The sequence below is a fragment of the Pteropus medius genome, unplaced genomic scaffold (genome assembly GCF_902729225.1).
Source record: "Pteropus medius unplaced genomic scaffold, Ma_sr-lr_union100, whole genome shotgun sequence".
Classification (NCBI taxonomy): domain Eukaryota; kingdom Metazoa; phylum Chordata; class Mammalia; order Chiroptera; family Pteropodidae; genus Pteropus; species Pteropus medius.
In genome coordinates, this window is record NW_024348304.1 from 4,296,178 (window position 1) to 4,302,872 (window position 6,695).

The window sequence follows — 6,695 nt, forward strand, 5'->3', positions numbered from 1 at the left end:
AAAACTACCGTGAGCTGAACGACACCCGCAGATCCACCCGGTGCCAGGTGAAGACACCCCCACGCCACATCAGGATCAGAAGTGTTCTGTCCCGAGATGGTGATGACCAAAGTGTACTTCCCGCGACTCAAGGCCTGTGCCAGCTGGGCTGAGACCCTGGGGCCACCAAGTCAACCACGCTTATAACTGATGTGAAAATGAAAAAAACAGACAGACGACAACTCTCCCCACTCAGGAAGTACTCACTAGGGACCTACGATAACCAGTGACAGTTGTTCTGAATGAACAGAGATGTCATTTCGAGGGAGAGTCTGTTGCCCTGGCTGCTGAGAGTGCCATCAGTAGGCGGTCCTCAGCTGCCAACGTCTCTGGGGATGGCCTCAGCTGCAGAGCTGTCTTATCCAAGTCACATCGTATGCAGTGGCTGCTGGAGGCTGAGCTGGTTGTGTCATTAACATGACTGATATGAAGATGGAACAGGCCTCCGTTGACCTGGGAGGTGCTGGGTGGTAACCTAAGGTAACCCACAGCTTTGACAGGACTCCACGGGGCTGTTCTCATCCGCAGAGCTCCCTGCGGGAGGGCTGGGCCGGCAGAGCTGTGCGACGGCGCATCTCCTCCTTTACCTCGGTTCCCTAAGTGTGAATTTCTAGGGCTCTCCCGAGACATCGGCCAATGTCACTTCATCCCAGAGTCTGCTTCCTAGAGACCCAAACCTGTGATACTTGATGCCAGGAGTGGTCCAAGAAAGCGAGCAATCAGATGGGCCACCAGCTGGCATTCGGGACCTCGTCACCTGTGGTAGGGAAGCACAGGAGATGCCCTGGCACGCGGTGTGGACCTAGGTGTTAAAAATTCACTTGCGACTCAGCATAACGTACCAGTGAAGGGGAATGCGCAGTTTCTCACTTGTTTGAACACACGTGGAGGGAAGACAGTAGCCGCCCCCTGCCCCGCACGCCAGCTGCATTTTTGCTCGTCTGGAGCGGTTTCCGTTACCCTCAGTCATCCCCAGCCCCAAACCATTCAATGGAAATTTTCAGAAATAAACGATTCGTAAGTTGTCAACCGCTCACCTGTTCTGAGGAACCTGGAGTGTGCGCCCGGGCCGTGCCTCACGCCGTCCAGCGTCCCCGCGCCGCAGGCGTTCCCGCCGAGCCGACGCGCAGGGCGCGGCTGGATTTCCGGATCAACTGTCGCGATATCAGGGTGCGCGGGCTCGACTACCCTTATTTTATTTCACAATGGCCTCGACGCACGAGAGCAGTGATGCCGCGACTCGGACGCGCCACGGAGAAGCCGTAAAGCGCTCTCCTGCAGTGAAAAGGTGAAAGCTTACGACCTAAGGGAAAAGCAAAAAGTCCTATGCCGAGGTTGCTAAGATCTGCGGCAGCAAGGAAGCTTCTGTCAGAGACACTGTGACAAAGCAAAAGAGGAATTTGAGTTGATTTTGCGGTCACACTTCACACTGCCAAAGTAAGGGCCACGGCGCGTGACAAGTGCCTAGTGAAAGCGGGAAAGGCATCGTATCTGTGGGTGGAAGACGCGGAGAACGTGTTCCGAGCGACAGCAGTGCATAGCGCAGAAGGCATCGGGCCTAAAGAGACTTCCGCCCAGGGTGCCCTGAAACGGGTGGCGCCAACCCCTCTACTGCGACCAAAGGACGATCGCACCGGTTCAGAAGTAGGTTTGGACTGAAAAATATAAAAATTACTGAAGAGAGGCCACATTCACATCACTTAGTACAGCATATCGTTAGAATTGTCCTATTGTTGTTCATCTCTTACTGTGCCTAATTGATAAATTAAACTTTACCAAAGTTATGTAGGCATAGAAAAAAAAAACATAGTATATATAGGGTTCTGGACCATCTGCATTTTCAGGCATCCCCTGGGGGTCTTGGAACATATCTCCTGCAAATAAGAGGGGATTACTATAGTAAAATTAAGAAAAATAGCACTGAATGGGCGAAACTCAATAACTGCTTTACAAGGAGAGAATAAAAAGCTGGGGTCAATTAAAAGGGACCTGAAAGCCAAGTGCCACTGCCCGACCACACCCTCAGCCATTAGAGCCGACCAGAAACAGCAGGCCTTGGAGGCATGTCACGGAAATCTGCATCACCTTTAGGGCTGTGCAGGCTGGAGGGGCTGTGGGTTTCTCCACCGCTATTATGACCTAAGGAGTTCAGAGGTGATAGTTCCAATCATATGTGCACTTAATTTGCCAGTCTGGCCCCTGGAGAAACTGGCTAGGGCCTTGAGAAGGAGTTTAGACTACTGCAGGCCCAATCAAGTAACATCTCCAATTGTTACTGTTGTGCCAAACACAGTTTCTTGCGAGAGCAGATAAATTAGGCCTCAGTTACATGGCCTAACAACCATTTAGCTGGTGAGAGTATTTTTTCCATTCCAATTAAAAAAGCTCACATTCTAGTGAGATGAACAAAAATATCCGTTTATAGTTTTCCTCAGAGTTATGTTAACACTCTGCCTTCCATCACCAAACAGTACAAAGAGATCTGGACCACCTGACTACCCGAAATATGACACTGATCGTTGATATCGATGCCATCATGCCAACTGGGCAGGACATCGAGGGATGGAGACCTGGGTAAGACATGTGCGCTTCGTGCATTGAGTATCAAGACTTATGAAGACTGGGAGGGAGGTCACTGTAGTGAACCTTTAGTGGTGCAATAGACAGGAGCCTGCACACAGCTCCTTAGCAAATGGGGCCCACTGTGCCCCGCCTGGCTCCTCTCTGTGCTGCAGCCCAGAAACTCAAGACCGTGACCGCAATGTGAGCAATTCCATGGCTCAGGCCATTCTCTCTCAGGGGTCATCGCCCTGTGTTACCTCAACGTCCAATGTCCTGAAACCCAGTTTCATAGATTTTTGTCTTTTTTTTTTTTAAATTATTGTTTCTGGTATAAACATAAATCTACTCTCTGTGGCTTCATCTTGGGCAAAGTGGAAGTCTATTCTCATATATGTATTATTTGCTTTTATCACTGGCAAAGTTTTATAAGTTTCTCTACAGAAATTTCTCCCACAGTATCCAGAATGAAAATTTAAAGATAGGCTTCAGGACAAACAACTGCTCTACTTTAAGAGACTCTTAGAATAAAACCCCGACTCTCTCCCATGGTACGTAAGCTGCTTTCCTTAGTCCGCTTCGTGCCTGTTCACATGACCTCAGCTCCACCCCAGCTGCTGTGCATCGCCACGGGCCCTCTCTGACCTCCTCCCACGCACAAGCATGCTTATCCACAGAGCACTCACACTTGCTGTTCTCTGTGCCTGGAATGCGTTTCCTGGAGAGTTTGTCATGGTTGCCTGTATTTCATCACTCAGGTCTCAGCCCAAATATTTCTTCCTCAAAAACGCTTTCTCTAGTCCTATCTAACTAAGCTTGGATAACTAACTAGTGGCTCTATTAGCCTGATTTATTTTACTTACACTACTTTTCCCTGAAGTATCTTAGTGAGCTGCCCATATTCTCTTAGAATATCAGTTCCATGAGAAATGTGAATTTCATTTTATTGTTTATAGCTACATCTTCAGGTATAGATCAGTGTCTATAGAATAGTAGTGCTCATTACGTGCTTTTGGGCGCTGAGTAAATTAAGAAAATAATGTAGGCAGCTAAAATATAAAACACGATGCGTTCATCTTCCATTCCCCAGAGCTGTTAATAATTTAATGATGCTTTGCTTTATCCCTTATTTGTAACTTAGAGAGATAACTATGCTTAAAAAACATTCTATATTATTGAACACCCTCACAAAAAATAATATATTACTATAAAATAGTTATGTCTGTATAATCTGTCCATGTTACAGTAGAAAGGAAATAAGTTAACATGCAAATGCTGTAAGGACTAAAAATAGCATTTTCTTTTGCACTACCTAAAAATGTGTCTCTGGTATTAAAGAGTAGAATATTCAGAAACTTTATATGTATATAGAGTATTTATTATTCCTTATTACATCTCTTTTACATAACTATAATTTCTACTACTGCTCACGAACAAACTGACCTTTAAATGGAGGAAGAAATGTAACTATATACTTTTGTTGCTTTAAAAATGATTGAAAAACTCCAACCAATGTATTTATTAAATGTAAACCTTAGTGATATATTAAAAAGCTATGGCTATGGTACATCAGTCTTAGAAAAACATTATTCTTGTCTTGTGGAAATAAGGGAAATGCAAAACAAGAAAAGAGAAAGAGATGTATATGTAAATTTGTGCTTTTAGCTAGAAATTTGAGTTGAAAAGTCTTTGCTAATATAGAATAATGGTTTTTGTATTGGGGAAGGGGAATGCTGTTATAGCCTTTTATGCAAAACAGATTCCATAACGTGGACAAGCATAAATTGAATAAGCCTTCTTTCAACTCATTATAAAGCAACATTAATGTGCTCATAAAACAGTAACTTCACACACTACAGATTCCAAAACAATTTCCATTTCAACCAGCCAGGGTCTTCTTTGTCTTCAGGTTTTGCTAGGCATCAGCCCTGAATCTAATAAATGGTACATAATTTTCTATGTGTTGAATTGTACATGTTCCACGTTTAGCAAAAAGTATATGTGTTCACTGACGATTTCATCATATGTATTTACATATGATTGTTTTCCCAAAGGAACTACTTACTTTTCCAGAGAAAAGTGGTGTAGATGGAAATATTTCTTGTACACAGATAATGATCTTCATACTTAACAAATGTTGCAACTGAAGTTTTAGAATGGGGTAACCCATAATTAAATTTATTAATGGTACGAACAACCTGGTTTATAAGGAATGGGCTAATTGCTGTTGGCAATTATTTCTGAATCCTGAACTGCAGTATTATATGTGCTTGCATAAGCAAGGCCAGGAACCCACTGTGTTTCCTACCTGAATGATTAGGACAAATAAGACTATTTTCTCTGTGGGCAAGCCCCCTCTCAAGAAGGAAGAGAAAGAGTTCCTACATGAAGGTCTGAGCTGGTGAACAGTCCCCGTGGTTAGGACAGCCTTCTCTACCCAGCATGCAGGCGTATTCCATTTGTGGCTCCTACACATCCTAGGATATTTTTCTCATTCTCAAGGTTAACAATGGCTTGCCAGCAGTATATGTTCATTGTAAACTATTAGAATGAGAAATGGTGGGCAAGCAGGTTTCTTTTAAAGTGTAATCCAGAATTTACATAAGTCATTTTGTTCACACCTCTGTTTGTTAACAGCTTAGTCACTTGGCCACAAATAGCCATAAAGAAGGTTGGGTAGGTGTGATGCTGTGAAATATGTATCTGGTCTTTGTCTACTGTACCTGGCATAGAGCTCCTAAAACTCTTGGAATTTCCTAAGTGATAAGAGCAAAGAAAGTGTCTTTTATTGTTATTGAGGTGACCTTTGGACAGCACCTTGGGACAGAATGGGCTGGTTGCAAGGAGAATCAATAATGTCATTAGAGGGTTGGAACTTTCAATCCTACCTCCCTGACCTACTGGGAAAAAAGAGGGAAGAGGGGCTAGAGGTCAAATCTATCAATCTCCAATAGCCAGTGAGTTAATCAATCATGCCTATGGAATTAAGCCTTCATAAAAACCCAAAAGAATGGGGTTCAGAAAGCTTCCCAGTTGGTGAATACGTGGAGATTTGGGGAGAACAGTGTACTTGAATGGGGCATGGAAGCTCTGTGCCCTTTCCTCATACCTTGCCCTATGCGTCTTTATCCTTTTATATTAAGTTATATCCTTTTATATTAAACCAATAATCTAGTAAGTGAAATGTGTCTCTAAGTTCTATGAGCTGCTCTAGCAAATTAATAGAACCCAAGGAGGGTGTTTGGAATCTATGATCTATAGCTCATAGGTAAGAAGCATATAGCTCAACCAGGATTTGAGACTGACATCTGAAGAAGGGAGAAGTCTTACAGACTAAACCTTTAACTTATGGAATCTGATGCTATCACTGGGTATATACTCAGAATTGAGTTGAATTGTAGGATACACCCCTGATGTCCAGAGAATTGCTTGCTTAGTGTGGGAAATCCACACTGCCCACAATGGGAATTAGGATCAAGACCTTTCAGTTGGCTTTTCATTTTATTTTATAAGAATTTAAGAATAGAATTTATTTCTATATGAATTCACAACTTATAATTTAGACTGCCCAGTATTGTATCTTTTTATTTATTTGTTTGTTTGTTTGTTTGTTTATGGCACGTGAATGGTTTTCAGATAAAAGTATATATAGAGTTTTTTTTTCGAATATATAAATTTTGATCTACTAGTCTTCAAAGTCCCAAAGAATACTACATTTGCTTAATCTACTGTTTCCTGAATCTATTGTTTCACAAAATTTTATTTAACATACAGTTAGAGTTGATACTGAAAGATATCTAACAAATGCACCAAAACTTATTCAGTTTCAAAAAATGAGAATTGGGAGAAACAGTTTGAATCATGAAGGATACTGTGATTCTATTCTATAAGCAATGGATAAATTAAAAATGAAGACACTCTTAATTTCTAAGATGCTGAACATGCCATACTATTTATTCTCAGTTTATAGCTTGAGCTCTTTCGTATCTGCCTGCTCCCTAATTGTTGATGACAGGTTCCATCATCAGCCCACTTCTCTTTACTCTGTGCATATTTTCCCCTTAGAATGTGTTCTATATTCCTGTTGTCAACTGCTA